Below are 25572 nucleotides of genomic sequence, written 5' to 3' on the forward strand. Positions count from 1 at the left end.
CTGTTATCAGCATAAACTGTAATCAACTTAAATTTTCTCAAAATTATTTTAGCTCAATATTTTAGTAGAACTCACGCATATTAACTTCTCCCATCATGAAGTGCAGTATCTCACAAATGGTAAGAGACTGAAGCAAAAGGTCAGCCGTGTCCCAAAAGGTTTGACCTTTCATGAAGATAAGCACAGACCCGTGTTTAATTGTGTGAGCTGTGCAGCGACGGGACCGAGAGCTGCCCTCCAGCTCTGAGAGCAGTGAGGGACAGGTGGTCCTGAGGGGGATGCGTCCTCTGTCCTCACAGTGGCCCCACGGCGCCTGGTGACACCTCTAAAGCGCTCGCCTCCGGAGCAGAAAGCCTCCTCTCCTAACTCTAGAGAAAAACGCGGAAAAAGAAGCTTGGGCTGGGCATTCTCGCGGGCCTCCAGGGGCGGCCCCTCCAGCCCCGCAGGGAGCGCTCCCTCCCCGGCTCTCCAGGGGACACCGGCAGCGCGCCCCTCCGCAGGGCCCCCCAGCTCTCCGCAAGGCGCCCACCCTGACCGAGCGGCCCTGCCCCCGGGGCCCGGCTCCGAACGCAGAACGTCCACCGCCACGGACGGGAAGACCCGCGCTGGAGTCCTGCAGACCCATCTTTACATCTTCTTAGAGACACAGACCTGGTCGCTGAGGAACACGCGACGGGCTAAGGGACCTGGGGCTTAACCCCCACCGTCCGCGCCCTAGAGGCGAACTGTGCGCTTCCTTCTCTCCTCAGTAAAAACCGGGCAAGGCCACCTAGACGCGGTCCTCACAGAGAAAGGGAAGCACACCAGTAACAGGAAGATCCTAAAGCTACTTCTGCGCTTCCATATCAACTCCGAATTGAAGTCGTTCAAAATAATATAAAGTTTACTTAGAAATTTAAACATATACTAGCACGTGCCAACCAGACAGAAGATAAGTTAAGAGAGACAGGACTTGCAAGCAGCACAATCAGCAACGAGAGGGAACAGACACACGCAGCCTCCAGCCGACAGCGCTCGCGTGGGACGCTCTCCAGGGCAGACTGGGCGTGAGGCCGCAGATTACATCTCCAGAGACTGTACACAGTAGATGTCACACGAGGCACCTTCTCCGCACGTAAAAGAATGAGTTAGAAATCAACAACAGGAGGAAAACTGGAAAATTCACAAAACTCTGCACATTAAATAACACCCTCTTGGGAATTCCGTGGTGGTGCAGTGGTTAGGACCTGGGCTCTCACTCCCAGGGGTCCACGTGCAATCCCTGGTCAGATCCCGCAATCCGAGCAGCGCGGCCAAAACAAAACAAAGAATTCTCTTAAAAAATCAACAGAACAAAGGAAAAATTAGGAAATTAGGAAATCCTTAGAAACAAATACAAATGAAAACACAACATCCCAAAACTTATGGGATGCAGTGAAAGCACTGCTAAGGGGCAACTTTATAGCCACCAACACTTACACTAAGAAAAGAAGAGGGGGCACGTCCCTGGTAGTCCAGTGATTAAGAATCCACCTGCCAAGGCAGGGGACACCAGTTCAATTCAGAATTAAGATCCCACATGCTGTGGGGCAAGTAAGTCCATGTGCCACAACTGGAGAGCCCACATGCCGCAGCAAAGAGCCTGCACACCACAATGAAAGGACCCCATGTGCCGCAACTAAGACCCAACGCAGCCATAAATAAATAAATAAATAAATCTTTTAAAAAATAAGAGGGGACTTTCCTTCCCTGGTGGTCCAGTGGTTAAGATTCCGCACTTCCACTGCAGGGGGCACAGGTCCAATCCCTGGCTGGGGAACTAAGATCCCACATGCCTCACAGTGAGTCCAAAAAATAAATTTTAAAATTAAAATAACTTCAAATAAGAGAGACCTCAAATCAACAACCTAATTTTACAACTTAAGGAAGGAGAAAAAGAACAAATAAATACCAAAGCTAATAGAAGGAAGGAAATAAGAATTGAAAAATAGAGAAAATTCAATGAAACCAAGTCAGTTGTTTGAAAAGATCAACAAAATTGACTAACCTTCAGCTAGACAGACTAAGAAAAAAAGAGAGTATACTCAAAAAACTAAAATCATAAATGAAAGTGGGGATATTATTGCGCAATTCCACAGAAATAAAAAGGATTACAAGAGAGTGCTATGAACCCTCCAAAAGTGGACAACCTAGATGAAGTGGAAAAATTCCTAGAAACAGAAAACCTACTAAGGCTAAATAAAATAAAAAGCTGAGCAAATCAATCAGGAATCAAAAATCTCCCAACAAAGAAAAGCCTTGGATCTGATGGCTTCACTGGTGAATTCTACCAAACGTTAATTTTTTTAAGCTCTTTACTGGAATATAATTGCTTCACTACCAAATATTTAAAAAAGAACTAACACTAATTCTTGTCAAACTTTTCCAAACAAGTGAAGACTTAGAATAGACACCTTCTAACTCCTTCTATGAGGCCAACATGATCCTGATACAAAGGCCAGGCAAAGACATTACAAGAAAAGGAAACTACAAACCAGTATCTCTTATGAACACAGATGCAAAAGTCCTCAACAAAATACCAGCAGACTAAACATATTAAAACCCATTCAGCAACACATGAATATATGCCATGACCAAATGGGATTTATTCCTAGAATGCAAGGATGATTCAATACAAGAAACTCGACTGATGCAATATAGCACATTAACAGAATGAAGGGGGAGAAAACCACATGATCACCTCAACGCAGAAAAATCACTTGGGAAAATTCAACACCTTTTCATGATAGAAACGCTTGACAAACTAGCAATGGAAAGACAACATAATAAGAGCCATATGTGAAAAACCAACAGCAAACATCATACTCAGTGGTGAAAGTTTTTCCTCTAAGATCAGGAACAAGACAAGGATGCCAAATTTCGCCAGTTCTAGTCGTCATAGTACTGAAAGTTCTTGCCCAAATAATTAGTCAAGAAAAAGTAATAAAAGTCATCCCAGCAATGTGGTAACACTCTGCGCTCCCAATGCAGGGGCCCAGGTTCAATCCCTGGTCAGGGAACTAGATCCCACATGCATGCCACAACAAGAAGTCCACATACCACAACTAAAGATCCCAAGTGCCTCAATTAAGACCCACACAGCCAAAATAAATAAATATTTCTTTGTTTTAATTTATTTATTGGATTTATTTTTTTATTGGCTCTGCTGGGTCTTCATTGCTGCACACGGGCCCTCTCCAGAGCGGGGGCCACTCCTCACTGCAGTGCGTGGGCTCCTCATTGTGGTGACTTCTCTTGCTGTGGAGCACGGGCTCTAGGCACGTGGGCCTCAGTAGTTGCGGCACATGGGCTCAATAGTTGTGGCTCACAGGCTCCAGAGCACAGGCTCAACAGTCGTGGCTCATGGGCTCCAGAGCACAGGCTCAACAGCTGTGGCACATAGGCCCAGCCACTCTGCAGGTATCCTCCTGGTATCCTCCTGGGCAGGGCTCGAACCCATGTCCCCCGCATTGGCAGGCAGACTCCCAACCACTGTGCCACACAGGAAGTCCCAATAAATATTTCTTAAAAAAAGAAAAATTTCATCCCAATTGGAAAGGAAGAAGTAAAATTATGTTTGCAGATGATATGATCTCATGTAGAGAAAACCCTAAAGATTCCACACACAAAAAAACATTAGGATAAATGAATTCAGCAAGGCAGCAGGATAAAAACTCGACATGGAAAAATCAGTTGCATTTCTATACACTAACAGTGAACAGTGTGAAAAGGGAATTCCAAAAACAAATCCATTTACAATACCATCTAAAAGAATAAAGTACTTAGGAATTAACCAAGGAAGTTAAAGACTGTACAATGAAAACTACAAAACATTGCCAAAAGAAATGAAACACATAAGCAAATGGAGACACATCCCATGTTCATGGGTTGGAAGACTGAATATTAAGATGTCAATATTACTCAAAGCAACCTTACAGATTCAGTACAATCCCTTTCAAACCCCAATGATGTTTTTTGCAGAGACAAAAAAATCCATTCGAAGATTCATATGGAATCTCAAGTGTCTCTGAATAGCCAAAACAATCTTGAGGAAAGGAGAACAGGGCCTTCCCTGGTGGTCCAGTGGGTAAGACTCCACGCTGACCTCCAGGGGCCCAGATTCGATCCCTGGTTGGGGAACTAGATCCCGCATGCATGCTGCAACTAAGAGTTTGCATGCTGCAACTAGGAGTCCACAAGCCACAACAAGAAGTCCACACACCACAACTAAGATCCCACATGTCGCAACAACTAAAGATCCTGCATGCCGCAATGAAGATCCCGCATGCCTCAACTAAGACCAGGTGCAGCCTAAATAAATAAATATTAAAAAAAAAAAAAAAACACAAAGAAAGGAGAACAAAGTCAGAAGACTCACACTTCCTGATTTCAAAACTTACTACAAAACTACAGTAATCAAAACAATGTGGTACTAGCACAAAGACCAAAGGAAAAGAGTAGAAAGCCCAGAAATAAACCCTCACATATATGTTCAAGTGACTTTTGACAAGTTTGCCAAGACCACTGAAGAAAGAAAGGACTGTGACTTCAACAAATGGTGCTGGGAAACTGGATATCCACGTGCAAAAGAATGAAGTTGGGCCCTCGCTTACAATACAAAAATAAACTGGGTTCCATCCCTGGTCTGGGAAGATCCCACATGCCGCAGAGCAACTACGCCAATGCGCCACAACTACGGAGCCTGGGCTCTGGGACCCACGCACCATGTAGCTACTGAGCCCGCGCGTCTAGAGCCCGTGCTCTGCAACAAGAGAGGCCACCACAATGAGAAGCCCATGCACTGCAGCAAAGAGCAGCTCCCACTTGCCACAACTAGAGAAAGCCCACTCGCAGCAACGAAGACCCAATGCAGCCAAAAATATAAAAATAAATAAATTAAAAATAAAAAATTGTGAAAAAAAATTAACTCAAAATGGATCAAGGACCTAAATGTAAGATCTAAAACTAAAAAACTCTCAGAGGAAAATATAGGGCAAAACCTTCATAACTTTGGATTTGGCAATAATTTCTTGGATAAGACACCAAAAGCAGAGGCGATTAAAGAAAAATTAGACAAACTGACTTCATGAAAAATTGTAAAACTTGTGTAGCAGACACTATCAACAGAGTACAGAGGCAACCCGAGAGTGGAAGAAAATATTTGCAGATCATACATCTGATAACAGATTAACACCCTGAATATATAGTGAACTCCTAAAACTCAATAACAAAAAACAAACAACCTGATTCAAAAATGGGCAAAAGACTTGAATAGACATTTCACCAGAGAACATATACAAATGGCCAATAAGCACATGAAAAGATGCTCAACATCACTAACCACCAGGGAAATGCCAATCAAAGCTACAATGAGGTTCAACCTCACACCCATCAGGATGGCTACTATCAAAAAACCCCAAAAGAACAGAAAACAAGTCTTGGTGAGGATATGGAGAAACAGGAACCCTTGTGCCCTGTTGGCAAGAAAGTAAAATGGTGCAGCCGCTGTGGCAAACAGTAGGGCAGTTCCTCAAAAAATTAAAAATAGAATTATCACGTGATCTGGCAATTCCACTTCTGGGTACTTACCCAAAAGAACGGAAAGCAGGGTCTCAAAGAGATGTTTGCACACCCGTGTTCACAGCAGCAGTCTTCACAACAGCTAAAAGGTGGAAGCAACCCAAGTGTCCATCCACAGACAAAAGGATAAGTGAAATGGGGTCTAAACATACAAGAGAAGAGTATTCAGCCTTAAAAAGGAAGGAAGTCCTGCAATACGCCACAGCACAGGTGAACCTTGAGGACATTCTGACCAATGAAATAAGCCAGACACAGAAAGACAAATATTGTATGATTCCACTCACATGAGGTCCCTAGAGAAGTCAAATTCATAGAGACAGAAAGTAAAGGGTGGTTGTCAGGGGCTGGGGGAGGGGAAATGGAGATGGTGTTTAACGGGTAAAGGGTTTCCATTTTACTAGGTGAAAAGAGATGGGGATGGATGGTGGTGACGGCTGTATGTACAACCACTGAACTGCACACTTAAACATGGTCAAGATGGTAATTTTTAAAAATTAATTAATTTTTTTTTTGGCTGCGTTGGGTCTTTGTTGCTGCGCACGATCTTTCTCTAGTTGCAGCGAGTAGGGGCTACTCTTCATTGCGGTACACGGGTTTCTCATTGCAGTGGCTTCTCTTGTCGTGGAGCACGGGCTCTAGGTGCACGGGCTTCAGTAGTTGTGATGCACAGGCTCAGTAGCTGTGGCGCGCAGGCTTAGTTGCTCCGCGGCATGTGGGATCTTCCCGGGCCAAGGCTCAAACCCGTGTCCCCTACATTGTCAGGCAGATTCTTAACCACTGTGCCACCAGGGAAGTCCCCAGATGGCAATTTTTATGCTATGTGTATTCTACCACAATTTTTTTAATTGGAAAAAAAATACATTAGCAAGTAGGACAAACAAGAAATGAACAGCTATGCACAGAGCCCCATGCACCAGGTGCCATGCTTACGCAGCACTGCTCTGGAAAGGGAAGTTCCACTGGGAACGCCGACAAATTCTCAAATGATAGACTCGCACTAAGAAGGGCCCCAAACCCCATCCAACACTCCAACCTCCTTCTAACAGTTCAAACTAATGCAGCTTAAACTCTCCAGCCCATTCCCACCAGGAAAGGCAAGTGACCGAGTGAGGCCAGGGCGCTGCAGAGCTGCAAGGGCAGTGCTCAGGGCCGGGGGCAGATTTGGAAACTGAGGAAGGGGGTGCAGAGGACCTGGCCGCAAGACCCACAGAGAAGATGCCAGGCCATCTCGTCCCACCCCCTTCCTCCACAGAGGTCACACTCAGAAGGGCGATCACAGAGCAGGTGCCCCCAACAGGAATCGCAGGTGAGACCTGGCCAGGGCCTCAGCCGAGAGGCAAGCTTCACTACCACACACCTGCTCAACCCACCAGACACAGAAAACTGGGTGTCCGTCCAGAACAAGTCAGAAACAGAAGCACGCGAGCAGCGGCCTCCGAGAGCGCGGTCCCTCCGCATGGCACCCGCCGCCCCACGGCTCTTGAGGTCGAGGCCAAACCCTTCCCAGGAACAGGGAAGCCCGTGCACAGTGCAGACAGCAGCACTGAGCTTCAGGACAGCGAAAGAACAAACCAAAGGCACTGGCACCTCCCCGAGGGCCTCTCCTTCCCAGGACACCATCAGTACCAGGAGGAATTAAGGAACTGAAGGATGGGGACGGGAAAATTAAATCAGGAAAAGTGAAACCGAGGCTGCTGGGTGATGGGAACACACCCTGAGGACAGCGCCGGCCTGGGGAGCGGGCAGACGTGGCCCACAGGCTCTCCCAAGCCGGCTGCCCCCAAGGAAGGCGCGAGGCCCGGGGCCACCACCAGCCCTGGGGCCTCCTGGAGGCCCCACCCATGTCCACGGGGCAGTGCCACTGTGGGTGGACAGTGCTTCTTGGCCGCACCGCCTTTGTGGTCTCTACCTGTTTCAGTGTTTCAGTTTCGCAATGCCCACTTTGCACAGGAAGCCCACCTGTCACCTGGATGCATAACGACTCGTCCTACTCATGCCCACCAGGCCATGGTGGTATAAAACAAAACTTAATGGAGGACTTCCGGGGTGGCGCAGTGGTAAAGAATCCGCCTGCCAATGCAGGGGACACGGGTTCAAGCCCCGCCCTGGGAAGATTCCACATGCCACGGAGCAACTAAGCCTGTGCGCCACAACTATTGAGCCTGCGCTCTAGAGCCCGTGAGCCACAACTACTGAGCCCGTGTGCTGCAACTACTGAAGCCCATGCGCCTAGGGCCCGTGCTCCACAACAGGAGAAGCCACTACAATGAGGAGCCTGCACACCACAACGAAGAGTAGCCCCCACTCACCGCAACTAGAGAAAGCCTGTGTGCAGCAACGAAGACCCAATGCAGTCAATAAATAAATAAAATAAATTAAAAAAAAAATCAATGGAAAAAAACCCTCGACCTGTACAGATTTCAGAGCCACGCTGCAGGACCTCCAGCCATGCTGGAAATGCTCTAAACTGCTCTGTCAGGGCAGTGGCCGCTGGCTGCAGGTGACTCTGAGCACCTGAACTGTGCGGAGAGGAAGTCAACGCTTATTTCTCTGTGGTGTGTGATGCTACCCAGTGGAATTTCTTCCACTTCAGCGGCCCACATGGCAGGTGGCGTCCATCCTGGACAGAGCGCTCTAGGGCCTCACTGGGCTGGGACACCACAGGGGCCCTAGGAAGCTCCAGCGGCCCCGCCAACCAGAGGGAGGGATGTGGGAAGGAGGTGGCAGGCAGAGCTGGCAGCGCTGGGCCTCCGCACACAAGTCCAGGTGGCGGCGGCAGGGCTGGCCCGGTCCGCGCAGCCCCCACAGCCAGCCACGGGACGGAGCGCAGAGAAGGGCATCTGGCCAAGCCCTTTATTCTTTTTTTTTTAATTTTTTTATTTTTTTACAATAAACTGCATATATTTAGAGTGTACGACTTGGTATCCCAATCTCCCAATTCATTTCCCCCCCAACCCTCCCCGCTTTCCCCACTTGGTGTCCATATGTTTGTTCTCTACATCTGTGTCTCTATTTCCGCCTTGCAAACCGGTTGATTTGTACCATTTTTCTATAGTCCACATATATGTGTTAATATACAGTATTTGTTTTTCTCTTTCCGACTCACTTCACTCTGTATGACAGTCTCTAGGTCCATCCACGTCTCTAAAAATGTCCCAGTTTCACTGCTTTTTACAGCTGAGTAATATTCCATTGTATGTATGTACCACATCTTCTTTATCCATACATCTGTTGATGGACATTTAGGTTGCTTCCGTGTCCTGCAAGCCTGCCCTTTATTCTTATTTCCAAAGCCCCTCTGGCTTTCTCACCTTGTACTCACTGAAATGTGCATTTTGCTAGTTGCTGAAAAAAGACCAGGCCTTCACATTCCCGTAGCTGTAAAAGCTTAGTGGTGGAATCAAAAAAACACGCCACTCCATTCCCAGCAAAGCCTCTTTAAAGGCTGGCCATCCTCTGCAGAGCACCCGTCCACACGCGTGTCTCGGGGACCACAGGGAGGAACTGAGCGGCCTTTTGACCCTGGTTGCTTACACTCGAGCGGAATCCGGCTGAGCCCAGCTGTGCACGAGGCTCCGACAGCCCACGTGGACGGCACAGCAAGGGAGTGAGTGTCTTCTGTCCGTGAAGCTTTCACAGCCCGGGCTTCCGCAGGGCTGCGTGACGTTCATCCCCAGACCGGCCGCCTGACGCCGCAGGAACTTACAGCGTCTTCCCTGAGGCTGGGTGTCAGCATGGGGGCCGGGCAGCCCGGCCCCCGCAGGCCGCCCGCCTCATCCACGCCAGCGAGCAGCCAGGGGTTCAGGCAAGAAACTGAAAGCTCCCAGACTTGAGGAAGGCAAACGGACCTCCCCGCTGTGTAAACAACGGCATCGGCCATCCTCCACCCCGACAGGGCGGCCTGGAAGGGCAGACACAGGGCAAACCACACCAGCCCCGGGAGCAGCGGGGAGCCACACTTCCTGCTGGGACGCGGCAGGAGCCTAGACCCCCTCCACGCCCCCACCCGTGACAGCGCCCCTCTCGCCCCTCTAGTCCCGTGCCCCCAGAACTCAGCTGCGTCCTGTGCAACAGTGAGCGCCTAAGACGTACACGCACTTCGAGGAATACGTGTTTACAATCCAGCACAAAGTACGGCACACACGTAGTGCGTGAGATGAACAGATGCTCTTTTGTGCAGACACATTTGTTTGAATCAACCCCATAATTCGGGAACGCAGAGTAAAGCTGAGCGGTTTGAATGCAGCCCGGGAGTGGGCGAGAGAGCTCTGGACAGGGAGCCCGTCCACCGTCTCCAGGGCCGTGTTCGCAGAAAACCATGAGCGTGGCAGCCACACCGGAGGCGGCGCGCTGAGAGCTGCGGAGGAAGCAGACCATCGCGGCACCTCCCTCCCTGCGGCCTGTCCACCTCTGAGGAGCAGGACCGAGGGCCTGCATGCGGTGGGGCAGGGGGCTTCAGATGCCACCTCCATCACGGTGCAGGGCCCAGTTTGACAGCCTTGCCCTTTCACCTGCCTTCCTCTCCCGTCCCAGGTCCTTCCCGTCAGCTCTTGCCCACGTAGGACCTGCTCGGCCCCTAACCAGGTTCACGCTGCTGAGAAATTTATCATTTGGTATCACGCCTGCCCCAGTCACCCCAACCACACTTCCTGAGCACGCACGGGGTGTTTAAATCAAGGTCAGGGACGTCCACGAGTTTCTGAACACCCCACCACTGAAAAAGAAAAAAAAAAACAGAAATAAAAAGGGAAAAACCACAAAATTCTGTTTGTGTTCATTTTTCCCCCAGGAACACAACTCAGACTCTTCATCAGTTCTCCAAGGGGGGGCGGGTCCCTGATCCAAACAGGTCAGGACCCCACGGTGGGCCCCCCGCTCTGGCGAGCACACCAGCCATGGTGGAATCATGGAGTGTGCCCCGCCGTGCACACACACACACACACACACACACACACAGAAGCGCGCACGCAGCAATCATGGGAGTGTGTCCCGCCACACATACATACACACAAGCACACACGCGGCCCCGGGCCTCCCACCTGGAAGCCTGGATGCAGCAGATCAGGGGCTGGGCCTTAAACCCACACGTTTTACAGAGTTCCGCAGGTGTTTCATTTCAGCCACAGCGCCCGGCCTCCGAGACGCACCCCACAGCAGCACTCGGGAGCCACACCCGCCCGGGGCCCTCCTACCCTCTCCCTCGTGTGTCAGAACACGGCCCGTGGTTAATGTTTCTTCGGAACACGGGCGCTGGTGCCTAACTGGTACCAAGTCCGGGACAAGATAGCTCTGGTCCTCTCGCCAGCGGCGCTGAACCGGGTGACCCATGCCCCAATTTACATCTGTCACCACTGGAATTCTTCGCGGTGCTTTTTTTCACCCTCAGAGTTCCCCAGTTTGGCCATCAAATCGCTTACCCTGGTTTAAGGCGACAGCGGGAGTCTCTTTCCAGCCAAGCAGGGTGGCACAGGCGCTAGATCACAGCTGATCTTGCCTCACATCAGCCCTTCGTCTGTTCAGTAACACACGCAGCCTCCCCCGCCCCCGGGGCTGCCGTCGGCTTTTCTAGAACCTGGATTTGGGACGACTTCCCTACAAGGCGGTTCCTTGCACCAGGCTCTCCCCCGAGAACCCGCGTACTGCCCGGAACCGCCGTGTCCCTGAGCACTCGTCGAGGCCGGTGGCCCGCCCCTCTGGTAAAGGTATGAGCTCAGAGGTCACGTAGGTCTGCCCAACCCAAAGCCACACAGGCCATTCCCTCTGCTGACGTGACCCCGGCGCCCAGGGGCGCAGAGGCTTCTGGAACAGACAGGGAGGCGGGGGGGGGGGGGGGGGGCGGGTTACCCAGGAGAGAGTGCCAGGCCCCATAAGCCCTCAGCACTGTGCAACTTCCTACCAGGCCCCCAGGCCACAGGGCCAGGGCCGAGCCAGCCAGCACAGACGCCCAAGCTTGCGTCTCAAAAGAAATCCTGACGAGATGAGAAAGCAAAGAAAGAGACACACAAACATCAGGCAGACGTCTCCAGGCCTCCCTCCATGTTTCTTAAACACAGTCCCTTCTGAAGGCTGACTTCCACTGTCCTGCTCACCACAGAGATTACAATGTTTGCATCACAGAGAGATCCAATTGAAAGATGGTGATGCTTTGAAATTCTGTCCAACTACCCTGAGTTCTTTCCTGAATTTGGAAAGAAAAGGAAATAAGCGCCACAAAGTTCCTGGACACATCGAAATGACCGTTTCATTACGTGCTTGTTAAGGGGAGCTGCGGGGTTGGGCCGGTACCCCACACACGCTTCCAGCCAGAGCGTGACACGCCTGCAACGCCAACGCCTGGGGTTTATCAGCAGAAACACTTTGACAAGGTAGACACTGCAGCAGGGATACAAATTAATCACTGTACACGGAAACTGCATTAAAGTGCCAAACTAGAACCTAAAATATTAAAAATTCTTAGGATTTAAGTACTTGCAAATAATCAATGGTGTTCAAATACTAACTTCCTTCCAGTCTCAATAAGCTGTAATTCAACCTTAAAGCGCACCAAGTTTCAGAACTTAAAGCTCGTCCTGCTGCCTACGTGCTGTCCTGAGTCCTCACGAGAGGTACTGCATGGGTCCAGGGATCTTCCTATAAGACAACACCACTTGAACAGTCATAACTGAAAGGTGTTACTGTAGCTCATTTCAGTAGAACTGCAAACCCAACTACCAGAGATTTCCTTGGTTCACGTCTCCATCGCATTTGTTTGCCTGTATCAATGTCAGGTGGGATCACTTTCAATGCTCTCAGGTCAGGGACGGAAGGTCCACTGAGCACCTATTACAAGTCACAAATATTCCTCACAACAACCCACTTTACAGGCCAACACCCTTGAGGCAAGAACAGAGAAGTAACTTTCCTCCCATCAAAGTTAGAGAGCGATGGGGCTGGAACCTGAGAGTCCCAGGCCGCCTCCAGGCAGATTCTTAAACTCTCACACGGAACACATCAGCCACCTGAGGACTGTCATCACGGCTCACGCTCAAAGACACAAGCCCTGCACACCTTATGTTCGCCACAGCCAAACTCCTAGGAAAAGACAGGGCTTTTCACAGGAGTAGGCTTTTCGCTAAAGAAATCATTTGAAGATGGTATAAGAACACATAAAATGTGTCCAAAATTTTGCCACCAAGAAAAGAAATGTCACTTTTGTAATTAGCTGAATGTAACAAGAGTTAACAAGTCGAGCTAGTTTTTTAAGGACACATCCAAGTCTTATTTGCTAGTATGTCCTGGAGGGCATGGGTAAGAGGCACTGGGACAAAGGTCGAGTGGCACTTTCTAAACACTGAAATAACACCGCTCATCAAAATGTCAAACCAGAGCCGGACCCCTGTGGGTGCACTTGGCAGGAGAAAGGAACGCCCTAAGTGCATGGTTTACGGCTCTAAGCTCACTGTGTTAAGCTCGCTCAGAAATGAAGTCAAAACCACGACCTCATGTTCTATAGTGCGTCCACCCGTCCTCACCCCGGCTCCGCCAACTTATCCCTTCCACACGGTGAACATCAATGACCGCCCTACCAACCAGGGAACCAGGAAGCAGGTGGGGGTAGCCAGATGGAGAATTACTACTTTATCTTAGAAGAAATGAAATGGTTTTATAAACATTCATGCTCACTCAAAACGAGAACCTACCAGTAACGTGTGCTGCAACAAAGTCCTGACACACAGGAATGTGGCACAGTTAAATGTTCCCCCAAAATGCTGAGGGGACCGTCCTTGTAAATGAAAATGTTGGTTTTATTTATTTATTTATTTATTTATTTATTTTATTTTATTTTGAAAATGTTGGTTTTAAAAGGCAGTAGAGAGAGGTATTTAAGGGTGTGGACTCTGGAACCAGACTGCCTGGGTTCAAATCCCTGCTCCAAAACTTACTAATGTGTGATTTAGAGGAAGTTACTTAACCTCTCTGTTCCTCAGCTTCCTCATGAACAGACAAAAGATAATGGAACTAAGGACAAGACCTGCAGGTTGTTGTGAAAACCACATGAATAAAGTGAACACACCGTGCTTACAGCAGTCCTGGTACAGTCCTTGTCATGTGTGACTGTCATCTTTGATAAGAGCTATTATTAACAGAAGGACAGGTGAGGCAAATGGGAAAGGTAATTCTAAGGCCATTCAGTCATCCATGTACTAAGTGACAGCACCACGCCAGGTGCTGTGCTGGACTGAGGAAGGAGGAAGTGCAGCCGCTGAGGTTCCCAACCTGCAGCACCTGCCACACGCCAGGGACAGCTGGAGACAAGCACTTCACCTGCTGCTCCGACCAGCCCTGCCAGGTACACGGCCCATGTCACAGAGGAAGGGACTGAGGCCAGAAGAGGTGGGAAAACACTGCCCAGCGCACAAATCAGGAAGGGCCTTCGCTCTGCCACCAGGGCAAGGAGCCACGAGGACGGGGGTCCCAGGACACCTCCGCTCTCCACCTCCGGGGTCCGGCGAGGTCCCGCAGCTTGCAGCCAGGCATGCAGCAGGCACCCCGGAAAAGCCTGCTGAACGGAACTAAGACCACGTCTCCTGATCTGCACTGGCAGCCCCAGAAGAGGGACTAACGCAGACGCTGCCGGCTGCCGGTGCAGAGTCTGTCCCAGACTGACCCGTCAGGAAGAAAAACCCCGAGAAACACAGCTTCCTGGGGGGTGACCCTCGCACTCAAGAGCGCCAGGGACCTCCTAACACCACCCGGCTGCTTCTCCCTTGCTCCGGGCGTCTAAAGTCTCAAGACTGATTCTGATGACTACTGACACGTCCCTGGAGAAAGAAGGAAGCTTTTAAAATCAGAACACACATCTAATGTACCTAACAAGGGTTGCGTAAAGAGCCCTCCACAGCACCTACAGTCTGCTAAGGTCGACAGATTGAAAACGAAAGGAAGCGCAGGGGAGGGGTGGACACGAGCGCGAAACCTCGCACAACAGCTCGCAGGGCCGAGACCAACCCACAGGTGGTCGCCGGGCGCGGGGGCTGCACCGCGAGCGGGACACTGACCCTTCACCCCGGGCCCCCCCCGCCACTGGCCGACCGCGGGCGCCGGCTGCCCGGGACCAGGGAAAGTGGGGGTCCCGGCGCCCCGCGCAGCGCGCCCCCCGGCCCACCCCCGCCGCTGAGAGGTGCCGGCGCGCGCCGGGCCAGCTCTCCAGCCGCCTCCCGGGGGCGGCGGCCGGCGGTCCGGCCCCGGGGCCGCAGGTGCCTGGCGACGCGGGGTCTGCGCGGCCGCCCGCGCCCCCGCCCGCCGCCCCGCCGCCGGCCGCCAACCTGCCTCCCAAGGTCCCCCGGGGCCGGGACGCGGCCGGCGGGCCGGGGCGGCGGGCGGGGCCTGGCGGGCGGGCGGGCGCGGGGCGCGGGGCTCCGGCTCTCCCCGGCCCGGCCCGGCCCGGCCCGGCCTCCCCCGCCGCCCGCGGCCGGGCGGAGTTCCCGGGAGACGCGGGGTCGGTGGTCCCGGCCAGGTCACTCACCTGGACCGCGGCCGCTCCGGCGCCGGCCGAGCCCCGCTGCCCGCCCCGCCCCCGCCCCGCAGGCCCGCGACCCGCTGACACCGAGGCGGAAGTGCGGCCGGCCGCCCCGCCGACTGACAGCCCGCGCCCGCCACTCGCCGCGCCCGGCGCCGTCGCGTCGGCCTCCTCCCGCCCAATCAGCGCCCGGCCCGAGGTCCTCGCCGGGGGGCGGGACTATGCTGATCACGGCGCCGGAGCGGCCCCGCCCTCCGCCCCCTGGGAGTCCAGCCCACACGGAGAAATGACGAGGGGGGCGACCAATCAAGGAAGGGAGAGGCGGGGATATGCAGATATTGACCCGAGAGGGGCGGGCGGGCGGAAGGGGCGTGGCTGGGTGAGCTGAGTTTACAAACAGCGAGTCAGGTGGCCAGGGTGCGGGTGCTCGGCGCGCTGCGGCCCCTGCGGCAGCCGCTCCCGACCCCCGGGGACGGGCGGAGGCTGGAGTCTCCCTCCTAAAGCTGCCTTCCTCAGCTCCAGCGTCTTGCAGGGCTTCCCACCGTCCACCCTCCGTGCCACGCCTTTCACCATTCACCGAAACCCGGCGCCAGTTTACCCTCCGTCCGCACCCCTGACCGTTCACTCCCTTCTTTAAAACCTTTGGGGGCGCTTACTGACTTGTCGTGGCTCCATGGTTAAGCCCAGAAGCTCTGGAGTCAGACTCGAGCTTGCATCCTTACCAGCTGTGTGGCCGTGGGCAAGTAAACTAACCTCTCTGAGCCTATAAGTACCAAGATTTTCCTTTGTGAACCCGCTTTCTCCCACCCAATCCCATTTAAGTCTCGGGTCCGGTTTGGGGTGGGTGGAGGAACATGAATCAGGCTGCCTGGGGAGAGTCATAGCGCGTGGCTCCGGGGTGAGCAGGTGACCCTGTACTGGCCAGGTTGGGTCAGCCCTGGGACTTTTGCTGGGGGTCAGAGAGCTCAGGCCACAGGGAAAGCTGAGGTCAAACGACTCTCCCATCTGCCCACAGACCTCCACAGAACTGGGCTAGGTGACAGAAAGATGTTGCAATAAGTCTGAGGCCACTGATGGGCATTTTGTCACCACGAGGGGCGGGGGCACCTGGGAATGAGACCAACCCAGAAGAAAGCAAGAGGAAATAGAGGTTTATGAGTCACCTGGAGCCAGCTGCACCCTCAGCAAGCTCTATCCTAGATTTTTCAGTAATGCGCGTTACCACGTTTTCCTCTCTCAGCCAGTTTGAGGTGGTGCTAAAGAACTACTGGGACCCTGGAGCCGCAAGACCACCCGGCTCATAAGGCACATTGTGAGGCCCCCGCTCCTCCCCGCGTCTTCCACGCAGCTCTCCCTCCTCAGGACGTGGCCCCATTTCCAGAGGGGGTGCGGGGGACTGGACCGCGCGTGCCTTGAGGGCGGGGCAGGCCTTGGCCACCTCTGCAGCCAGTGCAGATGAAGGTGCCTCCTGTAAACAGTGGAGCAGAAGCACGTGCGGCAGGGCTAGGGCCCAGGCTGCATTTCTGGGCCCAGAAAGCCAGTCAGCCCCATGCCAGGGTCTGGCCCCAGCTCACCGGTGGGCCACTGTCAGCGGGCGCCAGAGACGTGCCGAGACTGAGAAGGAGCGCTCCCAGCCTCTGCTGGAGAGGAAAGCCGGGAGGGAGGCAGAGCCAGGGCTCGGAAACAAAGGCATTGCCATGGTTACCTCTGAAGAAACCGACTCCAGCAAGAGAGGGAAGGGTGCAGCCTGCAGGCTCCCAAGCCAGGACAAGGACAAGGCCGGTTGCCACAGAGACGCTCTGCAGCTTCCCTCGTGGGCCCGGCCTGAGTCCAGCTCAGGTTCCCTCACCCGGACAGGCCTCTGAGACTGACCCTCACACACAGGACATGCCCCTGAGGAATGCAACGTGCTGGCCCACCCCTTGGCTGTGAGCTCCGGGGTGAGTGTGGCGTGAGAGAGCTCAGGCCAGAGGAGAGGCTGGGGTGGAAAGAGCCCCCATCTGCCCATGGACCACCCGGGGCTGAGCGTGGCCATCTCTGCCCTGGCCTTTGGAGGAGGAGTGGGCGCTGACCCCAGGCGGGTCCCCAGGCTGGGGTGTCGGCTCATCCCCTTCACACAGATGCAGTAAACTGGGCTCAGAGGGTCAGCTCTTACTTCCTCTTTGCTGAGCCCTATGGACGGGGCAGGAACCCTCCTTCGGTTAGAGGCGGGAAAGAGGGTGTCTTGGGACCCATCAGGAGTGTTTTTCATGACCTTCACTAGGTCAAGAGGCCAATGCCAGAGGGAAAATTCTCCAGGAACGGGATGAAAGATGGGAGCAGAAAAGCAGACACAGAGGGTTTGGGACCCGGCAGTAATGATGAGAACGGTGCTGACAGGTGGCGCTGCCCCGCGCTCGTGCTTTACGTCTAGTTTCATGTCTGCAACCTCCAATCAAATAGGTACCAGGCGGCATCATCCCCACTTTACAGATGAGCAAACTGAGCCTCAAGCAGGGGAAGTGACTCACCCGGGACCTGCAATGAGGAAGAGGCCCAGACGCGGTGCATTCCTGCCACCCAGCAGCCTGGCACGGCCCAGGAGCTTGTCAGAGAGGCAGAGCCCTGCCCAGACCTCCCAGACCAGGATCGGCATCTGAAACAGGTGCCCAGGTATTCCTGGGAATGGAGGCGGCGGGGGTGGGGGTGGTGCACGGCTCGTGGCCATGATATCAGCTAATTCCTGCCCCGTGGCCGGTCGGGGTTGGGGGGCCATCACAGTGTGCCCCTCCATCCTGGGCACTCAGGTGTGCTTTGGCCCCAGTCTTCTCAGGACCCCAGAGGTCCATCTGTGCGTACCCTCTCAGAGTTTGAGACGTGCTGGGCTAGTAGATAACTTTTGGGGTGTCCCGCCGGAACTGCTCTCAGATCAGCCCAACCCCGCAGTCGTGTCTGCCTGTGACCTTCCCCCGACCCCAGGCGAGGACGCATGGAGCCTCCCTGTCCCAACTCCTTCTGAATGAGAATCAGGTGGTGTCACGGCCCACAAGCCCCGGGGACCGCGGCCCTGCATCCCCTCGGTTGCCAGCTGACCCTGTGGGCGCGGAGGCCCCCGCCATGGGGGAGCACGTGCCCTCACTTTGCCCTCAGGAGGCACATTCACGTGTATCGCCCTCCTTCCTTCCATCCCATCAGGAGGTGGGACAGAGTCCATCGCTCCCCCTTCCGTGGTAAGACGAGGCTCAGAGAGCAGAGGAGCTGGCCCAGGGTCACACTACAGAGCCGGCCAGCGGTGCCGGCGCTGCCCACAGCCCACTGCTCTCTCCCCAGCAGGCTTCTGAGCCTGGGCGGATCTCTTTATCTCGGTCTGAGGCCAGAGCTGCCACAGAGCTGGGTATCCAAGGATGCCAGGTGCCCCGCGTTGCTGACCTGGCCTTTGCCCCTGGGGAGGCCAGCCTGAGGCTCACTCCTCTCCGTGCTGCGCCCCACCCCCCACCCCAGGTCCCTAGAGAGGACGTTTCCCCACTCCCTTGTGTGGAATGCTGGGGAATCTTCTATCTGGATGCAACCTGGGTGGGCAGAGGGCGGCTGGCCACCGAGGCAGGGCCCCAGCCCTCACGTGGCCCAAGCCAAGCCTTCCCCACACAGCTTTCACATCTCCTCTGCAACGTGACAGCACTCGGCTTCCCTGCCGTCGGAGAAGAGTATTTTTAGTTTTGAACCCACCACGTGGAAAGAGACAAGTTATCAATAGCAGCGGCAAAGGGCTTTTTCTTTTTTTCCCCGTGGCTTTGGGACCTGAGCAATCTGCACCTGTTAAATTCTGCCAAAAGAGAAAAAATGTATTCCTCTTCTAAACTTTTTACCCAGTGCCTTCCTCACTGCTGCAGCTTTGCAAACCAACTCTTCCCAGGTGGATCCCACCCCATTCAGCCGCGCTCCGCCCCCTGGCCCCTGGCCCCTGCGGGAGACCACTCTGCCCCACGAAGGGACCCACGGACGCAGAGAGAAAGGGCAGGGCGGGGGCTGCGGCCCTGGAACACGCAGGAATGAGGGGCCGGATGGGAGGAGTGACTTCCATGCTCAGAGTTGGTGTGGGCCCCACTTCGAGCTTCAGTAGCAGCCCTAGCATTTATTGAGCACCTACTGTGTGCCTGGCCCTGGGCTGAGTACCTTTGAGTGCATTGTCTCAGTTAAATGCCCTAATCATCCTCTGAAGAGTTTCCCAAATGAGGTACCGTGGAATCCCAAGGCCTTTCTGGCTGCTGTTAGGTGTTTCTAGAGGAAAGGGTTCCACAGTCAAGAGGGTTTGGGAATGCTGTTTAAATAAAGCCAACAAGTGTCCCACTTCTCTGGTCCCTTCCCACTCTAGTATACGTGGGATCGTCCAGGACCCAGAAGGGCCTGCTGCAGACCCATGATTTATTGGAACCGAACAACTTTTTTCCCCTACGGAATGTCTTGTATGACTCTGAAGTGGCCTCCTACCTTGCTGGGGGGACATTTGGGCCCTTTTAGCTGCCTGCTTTTTAGGATTAGTTAGAGCTGCACACGTGATAAAACCCAGAATAACAGAGGCATCAACAAAAGAGAAATAGCCCAGGCTGTCCAGGTTTGGCAGGGTATCCAGTTCCTACCTTATTTTATCATTCTACTAATACTGGCTTCCATCCCCAATGTTACCTCACAACCCAAGATGGCTGCTGGTGCTCCAGCCATCACATGCATATTTGACCAGGAAGAAGGAGTGAGGGAAAGAACAAGAGCAGACGTGCTGCCCTGCCAAGTGAATCAGCTCCCTTTGAAAATCTGTCCCTGGAGATACACCAGGCACTTCTTCTCACATCTCACTCGCCAGAGCTTTGTCCCATGCCTCTCTCAGTGGAACAGTAGCATTTTAGCTGCGTGTGTTTCCAGCCTGAACAAAACTGAGGGCCCAGGGAAAGAAGATCATGTGTGGCCAGGCCTGACTATGGCCCCCAAGCGTCCTCTGGCAGGCCCAGAGATGAGGACACCTGGGGAGGTGTGGGCTCACAATCGCTGCCGGGAGAAAAGGGGCAGTGCCAGACGCAAAGCGGCGTCACCTCACAGCCTGGGTGCCCGTATGCCCAGTGTGGTGCCAGGTGGGGTGCCCCAGCATCGTGCCTGGACGGCAGCCTTGGTTTCTCTCTTCCTGGCTGTGCCCGGACCACGGAGCACGCGAGCAGGCATGGGTTCAGGAGGCCACGGCGGACCCCCGGGCAGGCGGGGCGGCTCGGGTCCTTCTGTCCTCACCCTTCCCAGGGGCTCTCGTGGAGCAGGAAGGGTGTGGGCGCATCTGCGTGCAGGGGAGCGGTGGGGCGGGCGGGAGCGGGGAGAAGACAGCTGGGGCTGGGCTAAATTTAACCTGTCAGAGCTGCTGGCCCGGCCAGGGGAGCTGCCAGGCATGTGGGTGGGAGGGGGCAAAGTTTAAACATGCCCAGGGAGCAGGGATGGGGGTGGCCCAAGGCGGTGTGATTCATTCCTCTTCCCAGGAGCAGCCGAGGCCAGTGGGGGGGGGGGGGGGGGGGGCTGGTGGCCGTGGCCCCACCCCATTCCTGGCTTCGGTGGGTGGGGCTGGGGGCCTCGCGTGAGAGAGAGCCGGCACTTGGGGTCTTCGGCGCATAGGCGTGCTCCCGCATCGCGTCCTGGGAGAGGAAGGCAGGGGAGGGGCGCGGAGGGGACAGCTGGCAGTCTGAGCCAGGCGGTCACAGTGGGGATGGGGGGGCCCGCCCTTGAGGGTCCCAGTGGGGGGGTGAGAGGTGGCCACAGCAGCGGGGGGAGGCGTGCAGCCTGCAGTCGCCTGGGGCTCTGTGCTCGATGTCCTGCTCCGCTGTTGCCGTCTTGCAATTCCTAATTTCTGAGGAGGGGCCCACGTTTTCATCTCGCACAGATTCTGTAGCCGTCCTGAGGAGGGTTCAGGGCTGGAATCGGGGCGCGTGGGGTGCTGCCTCTCCACCTCCAGGGCCACAGGGGTTGCATGCGGCCGGCCGGGTGGCTGCGTCCCCTCCAGGCAGGGTGCAGGCTGCGCGAGTGGGCCAGGGTTGTTCTGGGCAAGAGGCAAAGGGGCTGAGAAGAGGCCTCGTCCTGTGCGCTGGGCCAGCCCTGCCCCACCCGAGGGAAGGCGTCTACCCAGGAGCCCCACGGCCCAGGGCTGGGGCCCTCAGGTCTGCGTCCTCTGAGGCACCCCTGGAGATAGAGCCAGCCTGGCACCTCCACCCGCTCACAGGCCTCGGGAACAGTGCTGCTTTCTGGACTCCTCGCGGAGCCACACGGAGTGGGTGCTTGATAAACACCCCTGGAGGCCAGCAGGAGGTGGGTGGGGTGGGAGGGGGCGAGGAGGAACCTACAGCCCAACGCAAGTCCAGGCACTCGGCTTGCTCGCAGAGGATCTCTCCAAGGCTCAGGTTCCCCAGCAGCGAGGCCCTCGGAGGGCACAGGCGTGGCGCCCCGTGACGAGCATCCAGCACGCTGCTCAGCGTCCACCCCCGTCTTCTAGGAGTGGCCCCAGATCCCCCTGTGGGGACCCCCCACCCACAGGCTGACCCCACCTCTGGTTCCAAACCTGGACATCACCACCTCCCTTTGAGACAGCAGTCGGGCCGTGGGCTTGGGCAAGGGGCCCTGCATCTGCCGCTGGGGCTGCGAGCTGTGGGATGTCAGCCTGGAGGGGCCACACCAGGGGGAGGGGCTGCCTGAGAGGAGAGCAGGGCTGGGAGACACAGGCTCAGAAGAGAACCGCCGGGCTCCTGGATCCAGCCATGCCTGAAGGAGATCCACCACTAGTGAACCATCGGATGCATGTCCTATTGAGCCAAGATTTTTCCAAGTGCACTTTTCTGTGCATGGGGAGGATGGCTGCCTGCCAGGACAGACCTCTGGACCCTTCTTCTCTCCATCGGGGCTTCCCAGTGAAGAGCCTTCCCGTGAACTTCATTACTGGCTATGTGAGCATCTCCAGCTCTGCAGGAATCAGCTGAGCAGGTTTAGAAAACATGAGAGGATTACGCAATGCCAGGGAAAGGTGGGCCCACACTGAGGTCTGGCAGGCGTGGGGGTGGGGCGGGGGCTGGGGAATATGCAGGGGTGTGAGGGAGTGGGTAGAAGTGGGACGGTGGGCAGGGGTCCCTCTGGGGTGACCAGCTCCCAGGGCCATGGGGAGAGCCCAGGTGGTCCTGCTGTGCCCCAGCAGGAGGCAGGGCCCCAGTCAGGGACTGCCGGCTGGGACGTCACGGTTCTTAGTCACAGCCCAGCGCTGCCACTTTCTGCTTGTGGCCTTAGCCGTGTCTCCCAGCACAGCCACCTGGCCAGCGGGTCCTAAGGAAAGCAAATGGCTTCCCCCAGGGAAGACCCAAGAGGTGCTGCTGCCGGGACCCCAGCCTGCTGCCTGCCGGCCCCTCGGCGCCAGGCCTGGGGGCGCTGCCCGCTTGTTGCCAGGTTGTGATTTCCAGCCGTGTGTGAGTGTGTGCGGAAGTGTGTGTGTGCAGCTGAGGGACTGAGATTCGTGCCCTGACTAGGGGAGGGGGCTGACTCCAGAGCAATCTCTTGACCCCTGCCCTGGCCCAGGACCTGGTCCACAGTCAGGGCCACCCGCAGACAGAGGGGACGTTTCTCTTACCTGACCTTTCCCTATGGGGTGGGAGGGAGGACAAGGGCCAGCTTCCTAGCTTCCTCCAGGCGCCACACCCCCGGCTCAAGTCAGAAACACACCCACGGACACACATGTCTGCACATGTGCACTCGGACACACACACACACACACACACACAAAGACTCATAGACACACAGCCGGGCCCACACGCACAAGTACGTAGACACACAAAAAACACACAGACACACGTGTACAGAGACGCGTACACACGCACAGTCACAGATATGAAAACAGGCGTGCACATGCGTACTCACACCCACACAGACACACGTGTACACAGACACGCCTTGGGAGACCCCAGGCCCCCTCCTTCCTCCTTGAGGACGCGGGGGACGTCTTCATTCACCGGATGCGGGGCCCCCAGCACTGAGCCTGGAAGGGCAGCTCTTTCATTATTTTCCTGACTGGCACAGGCTCCCCAAGGAGCCGCCTGGGTCGCAGGGGACTCGGGGAGTAAAACAGGGATGCCGCGCTGGGGCCGCCTCCTTCCTGCAGGAAGCAGCTCCCAGAGTGGGCCCCTCCTTCCCACCTCCCCAAAGGCTGCCTCGGGAGGAAGAGGGACCCAGGGCCCCATGCAGCATCAGGGCCCTGCGCGTGTGCCTGGGGCTGGCACCGGGCACGCACGCACCTGCACATGCACGCACACACCTGCACGCACGCACCTGCACATGCACCTGCACACACCTGCACACGCATGCACACACCTGCATATGCACACATGCACCTGCACACACACACCTGCACATGCACGCACACCTGTGCACACACCTGTACACGCGCACACACCACCTGCACACGCACGCACACACCTGCACACACGTGCACGCACCTGCACACGCTCACACACGCGTGCACACACGCGCTCTCTGGACCACAGCACAGATCAGCGCAGGCCAGATCAGGAGACCCGGAGTAACCCTGAGGGCTTCGGGGGGGAGAGGACCACATGGTGGGCGGGAGCGCATGTCCTGGGGAGAGGAGGTGGGCTGTGGTTCCAGGGCCAGGGCTGGGCCTTGGGGGCCCTGGTGGGGTCTGAGGACGGGGCTGTCGGCCTCTCAACCTCGCCCCCAGAGCAGAGCAGGACAGCAGCCGGACGGGGGTGCCTGCACAGCATAAGACCCCCAGGGTGGCCCCTAGTAGGCCCGGCCCAGCGGCCGCCCTGCCCCCGACCCAGACAGACTCCCCGACCCTCACCGTGACCTCGGCTGCTCTGCCTGCGGGGAGGGCGTCCCTGGCCCGTGTGTGGAGGATGCCGCCCTCGCCTGGCCCGCCTGGGGTCTGCGGAATGGACTGCGTCACCGGGTCCCGTCCACCTCATCAGCACTGTCACCGGGGCCACCCCCACGCCAGTCCCCGCAGGAGAGGCCCGGCAGGGGACAGGTGCCCCGAAGGGAGGGGGAGCCAGGGTAAGGTCAGGCGGGCCGCTGCACCCAGGCTCGGACCTGCTGGGACCGTGGTGCTGCTGGGCCCAGGGCGCAGAGCAGGGACGGGCTCTGGGGACAGGGCCTCCAAGGGCCGCATGCCAGCCAGGAGTCCAGACGAAGCCACGGCTCAGACATAGAGACACAGGTGCAGAAAACAAATGTGTGGACACCAAGGGAGAAAAGCGAGGCGGAGGGTGGGATGAATTGGGAGATCGCGGTTGACGTATATATGCTAACATGTATAAAATAGATAACTAATAAGAATAAAATTTTAAAAAATTGTCATATAATGTATATGAAGAAATAAGAATTTGGCTCAGTAAAAAAACAAACAAGCAAAAAACACACACAACAGAGCCGTGGCTCAGCGCCCAGTCCCCACCCCACAACCAAGGCTGAGGGGCCACGTCCACAGCAGGAAGCTCCTGGGCCGGGGTGCAGCGGCAGCGCGGGACGAGACCCTGGGGCTGGGCGCCCGCTCACCCACTCCCCCACCGCCAGAAGCCCCAGGGCTGGGCCCCGGCCAGAGCAGCCTATCTCCACGCACGGCCAGGCTCAGCCACCCCGCGGGGTTTGCCACTTGCTGTCCGGGGTCTGGTCTGGTGCACAGGCCCTGGAGCGTCCTGGCCAGGACTCATGGTGCGTGCTTGGCTCGGGTCCCCAGGTCCGCTGACGTGGCGCTGCTGGGTCACAGCCGCGGCAGCCCCACCAAACCCCACTGCTTGGGGGTGCAGTGGAGGTTCCCAGGCTGGGACGGCACCCACCCCGGCTGGATTTGGAGGGCTTCCCAAAGCCCCACACCAGTCCATGCCCAGCCCCACCCGGGCTCTGGAGAAGGCATCCCAGAGAAAGGCCCGCCTTCACCTTCTCTCCTGTTTTCTTCTCGGCTTATGCATTTTTAGCGCGTGGAGAACCTGCAGAGATGCAACTGGTTTCATTCATTCACTCAGAAAATACTTAACCGCCAGCCCTGGGAAGTGGGCACGTCCAGAACCACAGCCTGGGTCGTGCAGAGGGACTTTCTGAGGGCACAGGTGCCTCCTTCCTTAGAGAAGAGCATTTACTACCTCCCTGCCTCCGCCCCAGTTGCCCCTGCACCTCCCTGGCAGCTGCTCGCATGCCCTTAGATCAGACCTCTTCCATGGAGCCCTCCCGAAAGTCCCTCTTCTCATGCTTAATACCCAGACCCAGGGTCAAGTTCCGCCTCCCATCAGCTCCGGTGCCCTCTCCAGCCTCTGAGTGCCTGCACCCCAGCCTCTCCCCTCCCCCCGCGTGGACACCAAGGCCCCAGAGCTCTGTTTTCTGGGGCCACTGGCCCAGGCCGTGGGATGGGGGTCGCCCTGCCTCTAAGCTGGCAGCACTGGCGCCAGAGACCCTGGTACAGGCCGGGCAGGGAGGGCTGC

The 25572-nt window shown here is 55.9% G+C and overlaps 1 protein-coding gene and 1 long non-coding RNA gene across 4 annotated transcripts in view; one reads left to right on the forward strand and one right to left on the reverse strand.

Moving 5' to 3' along the window:
- OSBPL2 (oxysterol binding protein like 2) overlaps positions 1 to 15237 on the reverse strand; it is a 38135-nt gene extending 22898 nt beyond the window's left edge. The window contains exon 1 of one of the 2 annotated variants that reach the window (XM_057701161.1): positions 15104 to 15237. The gene's annotated coding sequence lies outside the window, so the exon portion shown is untranslated. Of the gene's footprint in view, positions 1 to 11015; positions 11393 to 15103 lie in introns of those variants that run through there. The other variant, XM_057701162.1, reaches the window with a different exon arrangement.
- Positions 15196 to 20400, forward strand: LOC130832641 (uncharacterized). Of its 2 annotated transcripts, none has more exons than XR_009048342.1 (3): positions 15196 to 17037; positions 17361 to 17749; positions 18725 to 20400. It is a non-coding gene; the product is annotated as an uncharacterized LOC130832641 (long non-coding RNA). The 2 variants fall into 2 exon arrangements; XR_009048341.1 differs by having other exon boundaries at positions 17540 to 17749.
- The last annotated feature ends 5172 nt before the right edge of the window (positions 20401 to 25572 follow it).

Source organism: Hippopotamus amphibius, chromosome 12, assembly GCF_030028045.1.
Source record: "Hippopotamus amphibius kiboko isolate mHipAmp2 chromosome 12, mHipAmp2.hap2, whole genome shotgun sequence".
Classification (NCBI taxonomy): domain Eukaryota; kingdom Metazoa; phylum Chordata; class Mammalia; order Artiodactyla; family Hippopotamidae; genus Hippopotamus; species Hippopotamus amphibius.